The 18,368-nt window shown below is 34.9% G+C and overlaps 1 protein-coding gene across 8 annotated transcripts in view; it reads right to left on the minus strand.

Moving 5' to 3' along the window:
• LOC149789196 (inositol 1,4,5-trisphosphate-gated calcium channel ITPR1-like) overlaps positions 1-18,368 on the minus strand; it is a 346,253-nt gene that overhangs the window by 267,084 nt on the left and 60,801 nt on the right. The gene's annotated exons all lie outside the window — the stretch shown is intronic.

An 18,368-nucleotide genomic window follows, 5' to 3' on the forward strand; every position in this document is an offset into this window, starting at 1 on the left:
GGTTCTTGGGAGGGTTAGTGCCCCCTCCCACCAACTAGGAGGTTTGGGAGGGTGCTTTGAGCTCCTCCAGTGGGGCCCTGGGTGTAGCCCTGGCTGCCAATGATTTTCCTGCAATTTAATGCCATTTGGTGGCTTTTCCTGGCATCTAAATTATATCATTCACACAATCAAGCACTATTTTATGCATGTTTGTCATTCCCAACCACTAGCAGTTACAATTTTGAGTTGCTCGTGCATCTAAGTGTAGTGACGGAGATGGGAAAACAGATTTGTTGTTGTTGTTGTTGTTGTTATGGGGTTTAACGCCATTTTTCAGCACAAGATAGGCTATACATGGCGGCCGGTATTAATGGTGGAGGAAAAACCCGGGAAAACCCCAGAAAGAACCACCGACCCACGAGAAGCTACCAGCAAGCTTTCTCACATATCCACATTGGCTGAGCCTGAGACTCGAACCCACACAGACAGAGGTGAGATGGCAGTGATCCGTGACGGAGAGCGCTTTAGACCACTCGGCCACTCGGGGCCCGTGGGAAAACAGAGAAATAGAAACAGTCAATGTGAAGACTCATATTACAAATTACATATTACAAAAAGACCTCACAACTGAGGCATTTAATGAACAGTTAAAACAGAAATACTAATACTTTTTTATCAAAAGAGCCTTCCCATAAATCTAACTACTAGTGGTGTTTTAATGGATTTGATGGATTTGAAGATGTCTGTGTTCACTGATTTGTACCCAGCAATAGTCAAGATCGATGGCTGGATCCCTCTCACTCACTGTGACGCAAAAGAGGATATGTGGTGGGGGGGTGACAGGGCAGATGAATTAAGTACCAGTTTGTTCATGAAGCACACTCTGGCAGAAGAAATGAGTTTGCAAATTCTTGTATATGTATATATACAGGCATGTTATGTGATTTGCTGAACAGTCAGGATTCAAGAGTAACAAATTTACAAACACAATTTGGCCATTTTCCCCAAATAATTTATCAGCTCTTTTGGCACCCCAGGACGTCTGGTGCCTGGGACAACTGCCACCTCCACCCCCACCCCATTAGTAGGCTACTGGACCAAAATTTATAGGAGCATTTTTACTCCAACTGAAACGCAAACAAATTAAAAAAGAAAGGAGTAATTTCAGTCAGACTTTCAGTATGTGACTAAGAAACTCCTGTAAAGTTTGTGCCAACCACAATCAATGTAACTATCACACTAAAAAGTAGGACGCTGTGACATGAAAACCATTTACATGTACTCACAAGGCAAGTTTTATTTCTTGGACAATTAAATTTCTCATTTTCATTTATACAAGTTAGTGACTTTTGCCTATGTGCTTTTATTAGTAATGTCATAAAAAATTATAAGAGTAAGATCAAATGAAGATGTCACACTGTTTGAAACAAGTACATTGCTACAACTGGAAAAACTATTGACAACACTGGCAATGCAAACATAAAAATTTATAATGTTTACTGCATGCAGGAAAAAACGAAACAGTACTGATACAACAAAAAATTCAAAAATCCATTTTAACCAACTGCCCAAGAGGCAAACAATTTCTAATTAAGAAAAAATTACAAACCAAAGAATATAAAAGTACCAAACATTGCAATTTCTAAATTCTTAAGTTTTATTAATGCCCGCACATTTGCTAAAATGAAACCAAATAATATTTATTATCCACCCAAAAGGAAAATAGTTAAGGTAGAAAAAACAAAAACAATTTGACAAATACTGTAGTTTCAATGTTAAAAACTATGATTTGAATTAGACCAAGTTTATGAATTAATGAGACATTTTTTATCAAATGGAGTAGGCTACCAAGAGTTCACTCAATTATTCCACTATCTATGTACACTATTAATGCCAAGTACGATTTGGTCCCATAACCTACAATTTGTGTAAACATTATCCTACCTGATAAGCTACACATTTTTAAACATTTTCTGAAAATCTTTTACCAAAACAGCCCATTCTGAAAATCAAACATTTTTTACTTTTAACATTTATCAAAAATTTAAATTAAACAAGATCCAATAAATACATGAATATTCTCAGGGGTAAACATGTGCTCTTGGTACACTTCAAAAAGGACAACCAGAGATTTTCTGCACAATAAAGGCTAGAATATATTCTCCTGATACCCTGCCAATTTCTTGTGTTCTTGTCATATTCGGTCTATGATAAAGTTGATACCACTCCATGATACTATTGTGTCAGTGCAATGGAAGTTTTGGGCTATGTATTATCAATTCAGGAGGCCGTTAACTATGTGATAAATTTGCACCTATCCTCTCAAGATGAAGATTCACCTGCCAAGGGATGACTTTTACTGTGTGTAACTTTGGCACTAATAACCTATTAGTGCCAAAGTTACACACAGTAAAAGTCATCCCTTGGCAGGTGAAATCCTTCACTCTCTGAAGAGGATAGGTGCAAATTTAATCACATAGTTAACGGCCTCCTGAATTGTGTTAATCTTTGCAAAAATTTCATGCACTGACACAATAGTATCATGGAGTGGTATCAACTTTCTCATAGACCGAATATGACAACACAAAAATTGGCAGCTGCTACTTTTCTGGCAACATGTTTGCAAAGCCATTAGCATATGGCATTAAACTTTGAAAAGATGGTAGTTTTATTGTGTCTGATGGATATTTTTGTGAAGATCTTCAGCTATAATGTTATGCTGAATAGTCTTTCAAAGTTGTTTAGCTTTATAAATATGAAAACTGTTAATTTCATTAGTGAATCGGATGGTTGACAAAAAAGTGTCCATCAGACTTTCATTATGTTTGATATCCCGATTTTAATAGGCTGTGATTGTGTCAAGTTATAGGAAAATAAGCATCCATCCCCCACTAAGGGAGATACTACAGTGTTTAATTATATTAATTGGCACCAGTGAACCCTTTCAGATAGAACAGAAAGCTAAGGAGCATAATACAGTCTATACTTTGAAACTAAAACCTGCAGTAGACAAGAAAACATGAAACAAATACACACAAATAAATGTATACACATAATCACATTAAACAAAGGCAGAAACAATTAAAACTAAGTAGGGAGAAGATTGGTTCAAAAACTGACTCTTCCTTGTGAAACAAACTTTTATCATGTCATGCTTTTTACCTGGATTGACATGAATAATATTTTTAAGACATAGCTGAACATCAAATTACACATGCTGCTCATTCTTATTGTCTTCCAATGCCATTTTTTTCTTGGTGTATGTATGTATGTATGCATGCATGTATCTATATATATATATATATATATATATATATATATATATATATATATATATATATATATATATATATACACACACACACACACACACACACCAAACAAATAGGAAAGTACCATCCCGGGATCCTACAAGAATATACTTAATAATATTAACATATTTTTTTTAATACAAATAAATAACATTATCATACAGGATTTTTAATTTTAATTTTTAATTTTTTAATTTGTACTTTACGGCTTGAACCCAGGTCGGTGGGATACAGAAACTACTGCATTGCCTGCAAATTTTCAGCACAAAATGATCACCTGTGTTGATGTACAACACCAAACCAAAACCATGTTTCCCTTTGTCTTCGATAATTGATGAATTAAGGCTACACCAAGACAGCTGCATTGAATGTGAGTTCCCACTGCTAGCAGACAGGCTTCTTAATTATTTAGAAACAATCCTTAGGATTTTGCTTAAATGTAATCAGATGTGACATATATGTTTACCTTCAGCTTCCACATTCAAGGTTCTCCACACCTTGAAAATGTAAACAGTGTTTCCATTCTGGAGAGAAAGAATGGAGGCAAGCAAAGATCCTATAAACAATTTTTTCCTAATCCTGGTTCTAGCATGATGTATTTATCAGCCTTGACCATGGAAATGAACACTGAATGAGTTAAAGTGAAATACAATATTTTTAGTGGAACAATTTAAGTGGAGACAGAGTTACACAAACTTTGACAGGCAATGGAGGGGATACCTAAGGTTTCTAACAGACAATGGAATGAGTACATGAAGTCCCTGACAGAGTACATGAAGTCCCTGACAAACTGTGAAGGATGTACAATACATTAAGTTTATGACAAACTCTGGAAGGGTACATGAAGGCTCTTATGGACTATGGAGGGGTACAAGAGGTCTGATAGACAATGGAGCGGGTACAAACAATGAAGGATGTTATATGAACTTGGGGGGGGGGGGTAAATGAAATCTGACAGACTATGGGGGTGATGAAGTCTCTGGCAGACTATGAGGTGATAAAGTCTCTGAAAGACCATGTGGGAGATGAAGTCTGACAGTCTATGGGGGAGGGGGGATAATGTCTCTGACAGACTATGATATGATTATATTGAGCCTAAAGCTGAAACAAATACCAAATTTTCCTATTCAAATATTCACTGAATGCATTCAGTTCAAATATGAATAATCATGAATGGTAATAAAGCTACAAATGCATTCAAATACATAATTTACTATTTGTTTATTTTGGTATTTACTGCAGGCCCCTCCTCCCTGGCGAAGTCAAGCTGAAAACATGGTGAACTGTCATCTAAATCCTAACTAAATTACAGGCATATTGAGTTGGGGTTGGCGTTGGGGGAGGAGAGATTTCAACTAAAAATCCAATGAATGCACGTCTTCTTGTCCCTGTTTATCAGACTCAGTCTGAACAAAATCATTCCTTTACTAGTGCAATGTTGCACCTTGAGCAAGATATTACAGATTTTTATGTAGCTCTTTGTCCTATGTCGCCCAAATTATAACCCCAGTGTGCCCACTGGATGCATCAGGGAAAAAAATGTCCAAAACTAGGCCTACTACTTTTCTTTAGCACAAGTCCATCCATGTCTTTGTCAGGCCCTTGCAATGGCCAGAGTTGGCAAAGAGGATAAAAACTTAAAGATGGCAATTAACATCCATTTTCAAACAACACATTTGGCAATGAAAACATTAAAGATTTGTGGCAGTCTGCCAAGTTTCAATGTAGAGTCCTTGTCGGCCATTAAGTGTAATATATTTTCAAGGTTGAAGGCTCATTTACAGTGGTGAATATTTAATTTATTTCAAGCAGAATCAATCATGACACTCTGAGGCAAAATATATGCAAATACACAAATTACCATTTATTCAGTGAGTTCATAATTTTAGGAGAAAAATACTTTCAAAAAAGGTAATTATTATAACAAATGCTGGGAGATAATGAGTGAACACTAAAGTTAAATAATAGCTAGATCCGAAATGAAAACTTAACGCAGTCTATTTCATGTAAAGCAGAGATTCAAACATGTTTGTGTTACAAGAATTACTTGAGCATTTGATTAAACATTTATTATAATAATATAGGTGTTTAAAGGAAAAGATGATAGATGACAAATTTAAGGTGGCAAAACTGTCAAAGGGAATATGGGCATCTAATTTTTAGCACTACCAGTGCCAAAAGTATTGTATACTACGATACCTTCTCCCTTTAAAATGTTGGGTGTCCCCCAAATTTGGAGGATGGGGAACATAGTGCCCCTGCCCTTGGGACCCTTGGTGCAACACTGCAAGTTTCTTACCAGTTCTCATCAGCAACCAGTCCTTATCATGGTTCCCACAAGCATACATTCTGAAATTTGTTTCAATAATGTACTGTCTCGGTCATTAGTCCATTTCATAATAAATTTAAAGAGCAACAGTCAACAAAGACTTGCAACCATATTTACTCAACGAGCATGCCTGAACTGTAAAGAATCCATCTTGTTGACATTATGTTGCAGGGGGATGCATGTAATTATAATCATGGACCATTTTTCAACATGTACATACAGTTGTATCATGGGAGGTTAAATAAATATCCACATTTAAAATTTAAATGCGCAAAAAAAATATTCATAGCAGTTGCATTTATATTCAACAGATAATGTTGTTTCATTGTCTAATGCCATTTCTCAGTGCATGATAGGTCATATGTACATGGTGGCCAGTATAACTGGTGGAGGAAGAACCCCAGTAAGAACAATCAACACACGGGAAGCTGCCAGAAAGCTTTCTCACATACACACATTGGCCGAGCCTGTGACTCAAACCCACATGGACTGAGGTGAGATGTCAATGATCCGTAACGGTGAGACCTTTAGACCACGCGTCCACCTGGGGCTCTCAGATCAATAACGTCAACTTAGAATTATTTTGAGATCCATCAGAGCAGAAATATTTGAATAGCCACTGAAGAAAATACTAACGTCATTTCTAGACCAATGGTGCACATCAAAAATGATTGTCATTACCAATATTTTTGGTATAAAAACATCAAAGGAAAGGCATCTACTAAAATACAACAAAGCATTTAATTATGTATACAACAGTGCCAGCTAAAGTGAATGGACAAAACCGGTTCAGTTGGGCAAAAGAATTCGGCTCCAATTACAGCACATTATTTTTAGACACGGCCTCTATCCCAAGCTATTAAAAATAAGACTTTAAAAGTGTGTTGATGGAAGAAAACTATATTTATGAGATACTGAAAATATACGGAAAACTTCAATTAAAAATGCTACTGAGAAGAACGGGCTGGATGACAGAAGTGCTCAAGTCTGGCATAACAATATATCAAGATAGATGGCAAATATTTCTTGTTTTCTTGTCCTGTTTCACACATCGTAAATGTATGAACTCATTACAACATGTTGATTTTTTTTTTTAAACAATGAAAACTGCATGAACACGAGACCAAAATAATCATTATTGAATGGTAAATGCTCTGCTGACTTTGATATGCCTCCTATTCTATCCCAGACTTGCTGTACAACACATTATCTTTTCTGGGGCACCTGATACAAAAATATTATTAAAATATTAATGTTACTGTTATGCTCTGGAAGCCAAGTGGTTAAAGCATCCGCCACAAATGCGGGAGGTCGTGAATTCAATCCCCACCCAAGTCATACCAAAGACTTACAAAAATGGTACTAACAGCTGCCTAGCTTGGTGCTCAGCATTAAGAGGTTAGTGTTAGGACTGGTCAGCCTGGAGTCAGGACAATGAGACTGGGTGGGACATCATGCTACATGCCTGCAGCATGATGCCCCAATGCTAGACATCACTATAAACTGCCACATTGCAGACATCATAGCGATATGACTGAAAAATTGTTAAAGCTACGTTAAAAATCCAAACCACACACACACACACACACATGTTACTGTTATGAACAATGTGACTATTCAAAATTTTCACATTATAATTATGGTAAATAAGAGTTTGTACTTAGGTGATTTAGCAGCTCTGAAGGTGGTCCCCTACAAACTATTTCAACATTTACAAGTTAACATACTGGCCTTGGTTTGGGGGTTTTTCTCCACAAAATGCTGCAAAACTTGCTAAAACTATCATCATGTATTACAAATGATTTGACTTCTTACAGCCTTAGTGAACCTGACCTTTGACGTATTACCTACAAAATCAATAGGTGCCTTTCTTCTCACAAATGTATGCAATGCACAAATTTGGTCATGTTTTGTGAGACAAGTCCTTTTCCATTTTTGGAGTCTATCTGACCTTAACCTTTGACATCACTCAAGTGTACACCAGCTATAAAGTTCTGACAAGGCGTTTTCTACATAACTTGTGTAGTTTTGTGGTAATTTTCTTTTGAGCCCAGTCCATGACCTTGACCTTTAACATCTTGACCCTGAAATTTATTATGGGTCATCCTTGTCCCAAATGCAAGCCTGTCACAAGATTTAGCCAATGCAGGTGAATCAAAATGTATGGAAACCATTTTTCACTCCAAGTTAGTGTGACCTTGACCTTTGACCTTCTGAACCAAAAAAATCAATAAGTGCCTTTCTTTTTCCAAATGATAGCCAATTCCTAAGTTTGGTGAAGTATCTGGTATACAAGTTACAATGTGAAAAGTTTTCCTTCCTTCAATCCTATGACCATAACAATGTTTCTTCCTTGCCCCCAAAAATATGATAACTACATTTATATTAGACATGAGGAAATATTTCACGAATAAAGTGGGAAACATTGTATTGTCACAACTCATGAAATCATCAGTGGCAATACAAAATGTCTCCACTTCATGAGTGAAATATTTCTTATATAAACTAAATAAAAAGTTTTCTTTTTATTATATAGTTTTAAGACAAAAATGGTCAATTTGCACTGATTTTTTTCTCCATTCTGTGCTAGTTTGATTAATGCTTGCACTGATAATAAGTTCCAAAATTTATAATAATTTTAGGAAGCAACCTGTTATAATTTAACTTGTAAAAAGAATGCTTCAAATTGTGTATTTTGTAAAATTACTGACTGTTTTCAAAATAAAGTGAACAGATTATTATTCCACCAACACATTTTTGGCATGGATTGATACAACATACATTGCTTAGGTGAGGGTACTGTAGAAACATCACAGAGCGGTCATATCTGACATACTTCAGAGCTTACTATTATTAAACAATTTCTTTTAATGATTGTGTGAATACTTTGGATTTTGGTTCTTTATTTTGTTCCTTTGTGCATTCAAATTTGATTTTCTGACCTTGGCTAGCTTGCAGTCTAGTCTGGTATTATAATAGTTTTTGAAGCAGTTGACCAGCACATTGGAGGTTAGTGTATTACGTGCCAATATATATATATATATATATATATATATATATATATATATATATATATATATATATATATATATATATATATATATATATATATATATATATATATATATAATGAGGACAGTCTGAAGACTGGTTAGCCCAGTGTATAAATAATTTGGATGAGACATATCAAGCCCTCATGTCTGCGATATGATGTTCCATTGTTGACATCTCTATAATATTCACAAGTATAAATAGTCGTGATATAACTGAAAAATTGTAAAAAGCAACATAAAACCCCCAAACACGCACAATTGATAACATACATGACGTGAAAGAAAAATCATGAGTCATCGCTGGCATATTGCTGAATAATATAATGATCTTCATCATTAGTCTATTTAAGAGTGTATAAAACCTAACAATGTTATAGGTTACATGCACTAATACATTGTTGTTATGCTAATTCAAATGATTTATCAAACACTAGGATATGACAGTTTGGCAAATTTTTTATTCTTGTTAAAGACGTGTAAAACCTACAAAGAAACTTGGTCACATTTGGCGTACAAGTAAGACATGAAGTAAAGATAGAAATAACAAGGAAATTTCAGATGTTATGAACAGAATTGAAAAGTCATTTATTTCATGCATCTGAGACTATAATGATGGTTGTAGGCATGATAAAACACTTCTATGTTACTTTTCTGATATTGGTACTTAGAGTTTATTTTAGCAGAAAGAAAAATGTAAAAAAATCATGAAATGTTCAGATACATGTACAACAAACTTGGCTTTGTCAGGACTTCAAACTAAAAGTTGTAGATTTTTATATCTTGAGCAACTGCAGGAACATTTTCATGATGTAATGCATCTAGTAAATTGTATTTCAATGACCTGATAATTCAAACAACAAATATTAAGAAAATAATACTAGTCTGCATTGCTAAAACAAAGTTTTCAAATCTAGTTATTTATTTTTTAGAGATCATGGCAGCAGAATTCTGCAAGTATTGTTAAACCAAAGGCAACTAGGCTGCAGTCTGAATCGCCTTCATTTCATTCAATGGCAAGCCATTCTGCTTCTGAAGCTCAGGAAATTCCTACTGTAGATAAGCCAGTTGGAGCTGCAGCAGACACTGCATCCAAGAAATAGGCATGGGAGGAAAACATTACGGTATTTTGTTTATTCATGTTAATTAAAAGTTTCAAGTAGCCAATGCACACAACATTTCGGGACAAGTTCATTTTGGATTTTGGTCTTGATAAGGTGCAACTTTCTCAAATTATTTACTAATTTAAACTTGTGCTAGGGGCAATATTAAATGTAGCATTATTCATAACATTGCACAAACAGACTCATTTTAAACTGTTTGAAATTTTCTGTTCATTTATTTTCTTTGCTACTGAAGAGCCCCCTATAATTTTGGTATCCACAAAATGGAATAGGTCTGATCAATGCCCTATGCATGACAAATTGGAATAGGTCTGATCAATGCCTTATGCGTGACAAATTGGAATAGGTCTGATCAATGCCTTATGCGTGACAAATTGGAATAGGTCTGATCAATGTCTTATGCATGACAAATTGGAATAGGTCTGATCAATGCCTTATGCATGACAAATTGGAATAGGTCTGATCAATGCCTTTATGCATGACAAATTGGAATAGGTCTGATCAATGCCTTATGCATGACAAGTAAATGTAATGCTTTTCTACCCAATCCAACCTTATCAGAAGAAAACAATTGCTAAAATCATTAATTTTATTTTATTTTTCAGAGCACTGGAATAAAAAAATTCCGGTTGGTTGATGATATCGACTGTTTTATTACTCAGTCACAACTGTCCCACGCACTTCACACTGAAACACAACCAAGAAAGTTAATAATATCTCTTCTGGACACGCTGTTTACAAAAGAACAGTTGGCAACATCGAATGCGACAGGGACTCAAGTTGCTCACAACTCATCAGTTAAGACAAGTACCTTGCCAAATTTGGCAATACAGGCAATAAAGGGATTTGTTTTAAAACAGTTCAAGAAAGACAGAGGTGAGCCCTGTCTTTCTGAGGCAATCTTCAATGATGTAATAAATAGTAAACGTGCCACAGCTAGACGCAGTGTAAGACAATGAACTTGTAGAACTGAAAATTTCTTCTGATTATGGATTTAGATTATTATAACTAATATTGATTATTGTAACTAATATTGTTGTTTTTTGTAACAACACTTCCTTCACATGCTTTTATATTTTTTTAATTGAATATTAATAAATGATTTGATGGCTACTCATTTGTTGTGACACTGATTTTGTGCTAATTACTTTCTAGCATATATCAACATTTTACTTTTAATATTTGATATTACTGGTACTTTTCACATATCAAGGGTGAGAAATATGGAAGGCAGTACAGGCCATGCAAGCTTGCCATAGTTTCATATCTAAGCTTGCGTCAAGCTTACACAACAAGCTTGCTGCAGTTTCAAATCTAAGCTTGCCGCAAACTTGCCGCAACCTTAAAAATAAGCTTACACAACAAGCTTGCTGCAACCTTAAAAATAAGCTTGCGCACGCTTGCAACTGGACAAGCTTGCCGCGGTTTCAAATCTAAGCTTGCCGCAAGCTTACATAGCTAGCTTGCTCCAAGCTTGCCGCAACCTTAAAAATAAGCTTGTGATTTTGGTTTGGGTAGGCGCTGCACCCTAAATTTCAATGTTATTTTATTTCGGTTCCAATCAACACTCATCAACGCCCAATTTCACGGTCTTTTAAAAGATAATTATGATTGTGTAGAGATTATGAATCAGTATTTAAACAATTTTATTACTATATTTAACCAACTGCTTTTCCCAAAAATTTCCAGTATTATGAATCAGTATTTAAACAATTTTATTACTATATTTAACCAACTGCTTTTCCCAAAAATTTCCAGTAAACGGCATACGATACTATATGAGCGACTGATTACTGAATAGCAACAGTTCATTTAAGTACCAAAAGTTACAACTTGAACGTTTTGTTGTCTGTAAGTGCATTTTTAGGCATTTTTGATGGTGTGTCCATAATGGTATATAAATCTATACAAGCCCATTTATAGTCTTAACACATATTAAGATCCATTCATTCAGATTGGGGAAAGGGTGTGGAGAGAGAGAAACAGAAGAAGAAAAAAACAGGTCAAAATATCGAAATACAGATTTGAATAACATACACAATGGCAGATATGTTTCCTAAATGGGAAAAGAACTTAGTTTCAAAAGTAATATTACCACTATGGTGATAAAAATGGTATTTATATATTCCAATACCTCATTATGAAATATATGCAAAAGCTACTTACAAAGTTTGGTAATAGTTGATGGTGGAGAAATCAAGTTACTTTCCATCATATTTGATTGTAGATCATTATAAATTGTAAAAGAAAATGAAAACCCATTTTGCCTGAATGTTTTCTGTCCAATTGGTCAAACTTTGTCAAGCATTTTTAAAAATCTATTTATGGTAAAAGCATCCATATTTAATGGTAGATCAACAAATATTTCTATGAACTTAAACCCTTGATATGAAGATGCTCTCTGTCTCATCTGTACACATTTTGTTGAGCATTCTTTATGATGAAGTCATTGAAGGTTGTTATATTTTTTGTAATGGTGGTCATATTTGATGGTAGAACAAAATCACTTGTATAAACTTGAAACCATTTACTGCCTCGGCGCTTTCTGTCAAATCTGATTCAAGTTCTGCTGATACATTGGTCAGAATAACTTTTTAAACTGTTTTTTTCTATTTCAGTTGTGGCTGCCATATTTGATGGAAGATTGGGATACTCTGTATAAATGTGAAAGGCTTCTATAGAAGGATGCTCCCTGAGGAATGGCTTTTAAGACGTTGTTGATGGGTTATTCTAAGTTTTTAGTAATGGTTTCCAAATTTCATGATGGATTGGCATCATTTGTACATTTATGATTGCAATTCATACCTGGATGCTCTCTGCCAAATTAAACTGAAATTGATCAAGTGTCTTTTGAGAAGGTGGAAATAACAAACATTTACAGTGAATGAGCATCACTGATATAAAACTGCATGGTCTTCTTGACAGAATGTTTACTATCAAATTTGGTCTAATTCTGTAAAGCAATGTTTGACAAGACATTTAAAAATTCTTGTATTTTTTGGTAACAATGCCTAAATTTGAAAGCAGGCTAACATTGATACCATATATAAACATAAAAGGCCTTCACAACGTGATTCTTTCAGCGAAGTTTGGTTGAAACTGGAACTGTGGTTTTTTAGAAGAAGCTCAAAAAAGCAACTGTTAGCAAACAATGAACAATGGTCAATGCGCACCAAACAATAAATGCAGGACCATACCTTAAGATCACTTGGCCTTCTGGCCAGGTGAACTAAATAAATAGACTACCTCCTGCCCTTATTCCTTAAGATTAGAATATAAGTAAAGCAAAACTCGTCATCTTGGCTACCAAGTAGAGGGACTGTAACACAGTAATGTCAATCTCCCATTGATAGTCTGCATACAGACACTTTTGCCTGCTGTAGAAGGGGGAAACTGTTTAAACTAGAATTGCAGAAAACTGCTCTTGAGATTAGCTACTTCTTGAGAGGATGTTTGTGGTTTTGTGAATTTAACACTATATTTCATCACATGATAGGCTATACATGCCAGCCAGTATATTTCATGGAGGAAGAAACCCAGGAAAATCCAAGGAAAAAACCACTGACCCAACTGAACCTACTGGCAAGATTTCTCACATATCTAAATTTACTGAGCCAAGACTCAAATACACTATTTAACTTGACTAAAAAGTACCTCTCTTGGACATCTGGATTTTAGATGTAAACATCATCTTATTCTAAACCTGGAATAGAGGGGGGGATACAACATGCTGATGTCTCTGAGGAACATAATTTTTTTGCCAATCCTTTGAATAGTATAGTATAAGACACCAAAGTCCTAAAAGTATCTTCCAGGTTTCTACCCTTTATCCACCCATTATCACACGGACAAATCAATTATGACAACAAAATAGAGAATTACAGGAATTTAAATGGATCACTTTATTCCTGGATGTTAGACATACAAGATAAAATAAGATCAAAATCAATTGGACGTCAGTGGTACATTGAAACCCAGTCACTTCATCCACGCATTAAATCATTTGGATTAAAGGTAACAGAGGTATGCTATAATATTAGGTAACTGATTCTTATTTAAACAGTCTAGTTTGTAATATGTAATATGTTCCTGATGACCCACATGCCCTTGCCCATCAACATAAAAAAATGGATAATAATTTTATCAAATTATGTAGAAAAATGGCAAAACTCAACTTGCGCCAAGTCTTCTTAACCTTAATACCCAATCTGTTTTCAATCCATGTCTAATACCCAATTTGGTTTCAATCCATGTCTAATAACCAATCTGGTCTCAATCCATGTCTAATACCCAATCTGGTTTCAATCCTTGTCTAATACCCAATTTGGTTTCAATCCCTGTCTAATAACCAATCTGGTCTCAAACCATGTCTAATACCCAATTTGGTTTCAATCTATGTCCAATACCCAATTTGGTTTCATTCAATGTCTAATACCCAATTTGGTTTCAATCCATGTATAATAACCAATCTGGTTTCAATCCATGTCTCACAACCAATCTAGTCTCAATCCATGTCTAATACCCAATTTGGTTTCAATCCTTGTCTAATACCCAATTTGGTTTCAATCCATGTCTAATAACCAATCTGGTCTCAATCAGTGTCTAATACCCAATCTGGTTTCAATCCATGTATAATACCAAATTTTTGGTTTCAATCCATTAAAGTTACTAAGCTAAAATAAATTCATGACAGACAGGACTGGACATACAAGATGTAAAAAGGTAACACTATATTCCACCTCCATAGATATGATGTGGACGAAAAACGCAGTGAGCTTGAAGAAAAAAGAAAGGAAGTTTCAGATGTCTACACTTCCCATCCCGATTACCTCTGCATACCATCCAAGTTATATGTGGCCAGGGGTTGTTAAAATAATCTCTAAAACCTGACACATATCCTCATTTCATTCATGCTCTGATGTCTGCACAAATTAAAGTTCAAATTTGTTTTATATACTCCATTTCATGAAATTTTTGATTCAATCTGAGGATTGGGAAGTGGGGGGTGTGTGATTATAATTACGTTCTCACCATACTGTCAAGTAAGTTATTTTTGCATTGTCAAAACTGTGCACTTCTTATCTTAAGATGATATCACTAGAGTATTATATTATCACTTACTCCCCTTCTCTACTGAATGAGGCCACAGGGTCAAGAATTAAAATTGAGACACATTTTGGTTATATAAAATATCTTCACTTATATTTCAATAACCAGTTCACTTTAGGCTTGGAAAATAACATCACCACACACTAACCTTACTGATTTTTCTACCCTACCCCTGAGTCTAATTCTTGGGTGGGGCCATGGGTTCAATATGCAAGACACCATTTTCTTAAAGTTTTGATTCTATCTTGTTTTATTTTTTCCCCAATTAACAATAACTTTGGAATACATGTATTATATGATCCCATTCTCGCTAAAATGTGTTCTCCAAGATTTCATCCCTGAATAAGTGATTCAGGGTCAATAAGTGTTATTCCCTGAGGTTAATTTGTTTTAAACATTAAATAACCTTTCAGTAAATTTATTTCATAGTTGGAATATTATACGATGTCATGCTGCTTGATTTATGCTTAGTTTGTGTTCAATTGGTCAATAAGTATACTTCTGATTAATTTTATTATGTTCGTTCGTTCGTTCATTCGTTTGTTCATTCATTCATTCAAGCCTTATGCAGAATGTGATATAATCATACCTTTCCTTGCATTATTTTGCTGGATGAGATCAGTAGAAAGGATAATACTTTGTACTTTCGTTTTATTCAATTCACCACCTGTCTGAAATCTACAACATAATATACTTACCTTACTTCTCTGGGCATTTCCGACCTTGGGTGATGCCTCTGAATGAGACCACAGGATCTTGAAATTAAGCAGCTGACACCCTACTTTAGGGCCATATCATGCATCTTATGTGTGTGATTTGGATTTTTAACGTAGCTTTTAACAGTTGTTTCTCTTTTTTTTTTATAACAGTATTTTCATACAACTTTTCCACTAAATTTATACAAATTATCCAATTACCCATTTGGTCACCAATACAGCAAAAGCAAAACCCATGCAAAAATAATGTGCCATGCATTCAATAAGCAAGCAGAGTACCAAACTTTGTGAACCTATGCTAAATTACAGTGACCTGTGTCATAAGGCTAAGTTCCAAAAGTCAGAACATAAATAAATAACTACATATTATTATGTGTATAAAGACCAAGTTCCAAAAGTCCCAATATAAATAAATCACTACATATTATTATGCATATAAAGACCAAGTTCCAAAAGTCCCAATGTAGATAAATCACTACATCTTATTATGTGTATAAAGGCCAAGTTCCAAAAGTCCCAATGTAAATAAATCACTACATATTATTATGTATATAAAGACCAAGTTCCAAAAGTCCCATTATAAATAAATCACTACATCTTATTAAACAAACAAAACTTATACATATTTCCAGTCAGTAAACCATCCATGTTTCTCACTGCCAACCCTATAATGTTTTTCCCCATGGTAAAAAGACAAAAAATATAAAAAGAATCACATTAAATATATAATATATAATGTTTAAAGAAAAAATAATATGACCTGCCTACCCTAATTTTAAAATCAGTGCAATACGAAACATATAATTATTGGGGGGGGCTTTTATATATATATATATATATATATATATATATATATATATATATATATATATATATATATATATATATGAAGACAAAGTTCCAAAAATCAAACTATAATAAATCAATATATATTATTTATATTTCAAGTTTGCTAAGCCCCAGCTATAAGGTCATGTACAAGCAATATCCTACTGCCTTGGAAATATTACTGTTGCCATGTGTTTGATGTCTAAAGATTGCTGCAGCTATTGTTAATCTCTTAAGCAATGTTACTGTGACCAGCCAGAAGACCAGAAAAGTTAAGATGACGAAGGCGACCATCTGCATCATTTGACAAAGACTTGTAGTTACCACACCTACTTGCCAAATATCTATCAACAGCACATCTGCATGGTTTCTCTTCATCAACTTTCCGTACTGTCAGCAGTACACGTCATAGAAACTATACAACTATTCTCTAACAAAGGGAACTAGTTTTACTGTGCCATCTTAGGCCAGTCAACTCATGGTTTCAAGGCACATTTCGCCAGTACAACTGAGTCACATTTGCCACCATGGTGACATAAACAGTATCTGCCGAATCCCTTCTTGTTTATTCCTTTGTGTAATTTACTGGTCTCATACCGTCAATAATGCCACTGCTGTCACACCACCAATGTACACCATGAGGTTTTAATAGGAATTATAATACTCCAGGGACACTCATGCGGTTTTGATCTGAATGCACTAAAAGTCAGGGAAACTCACTAACACTTCAATCCATGACGTTTTCTCCTACTAACTGGCTAATTATTTCAGGCTAAGGAATATTTCCACTGACCAAATTCCAATAATCAAACAAATAATCATACAAATCTAAGAATTCCTTAAAACGGGGAGCTATAACCAAATGCGCATACTCCAAATTTATAACATTATGATCTCCAGATCAGTGAATTAGTCGGAAGCATGTTATGTCGTACTAAAGACTAATTGCAGGACAATCAGTAAATCAATGAATTTATCAGTCAGTCAATAACAACAAGATATATATTCAAATAATAATGTAATTGTCCTAAAGAACAGTTGTAGATGAAACCCTTTTGCTTGTTACAGTTACTTAATACTAGTATGTGATTTAGATTTGATTTTAATGTAGCTTTAACAATCTTTCAGTCATATCGCTACGATGTCTGCAGTGTGGCAGTTTATAGTGATATCAAGCATTGTGGCATTACGCTGCAGACATGTAGCATGATGTCCCACACAGTCGCATTATCCTGACACCAGGCCGACTAGTCATAACACTAACCTCTTAATGCTGAGCACCTAGCAAGGCAGCTCTTGGTACCATTTTCATGTCTTTGTTATGACTCGGCCTTGGTTCAAACCCGTAACCTCCCACATCCGAGGCAGACGCTCTAACCACTAGGCCACCTGAGCGGTCGTATTGATTGTTAAGACTGGACTAGATTTGCAAACATGTCCTTGTTGGTCATAATGTACCAATGTCCACAGTCTCCGTGATTTTGTCAAATAGTGTGCATAGTATGCATGGATTATACAGAATATTTGTGTAAATGTGTGCATCCTCGCTTGCACTGCTAAATTTCATATTCCTTAGAATTGATAATAAGTTTCCTTTTTGATACATCACCATTTGCTGTTAATTAACTGCTCAATCAGTATTTCTTTTGGCTCTAACATCACCAGAACAAATGTCATCGGTATGCGGTTCCATACGCAAGTCCTTGCTATCCACCAAATACAAGAATGTGTGTATGATTTTTTATTTTTAACGCAGCTTCAAGAATTTTTCAGTCATATCGCTATGATGTCTGCAGTGTGGCAGTTTATAGTGATGTCTAGCACTGGGGCATCAAGCCAAGGACATGTGGCATGATGTCTCACCCAGACACATTATCCTGACACCAGGCTGACCACTCCTAACACTAAGCTCTTAATGTTGA

Source organism: Sinohyriopsis cumingii, chromosome 11 (genome assembly GCF_028554795.1).
Source record: "Sinohyriopsis cumingii isolate HCF-2022 chromosome 11, ASM2855479v2, whole genome shotgun sequence".
NCBI lineage: Eukaryota > Metazoa > Mollusca > Bivalvia > Unionida > Unionidae > Sinohyriopsis > Sinohyriopsis cumingii.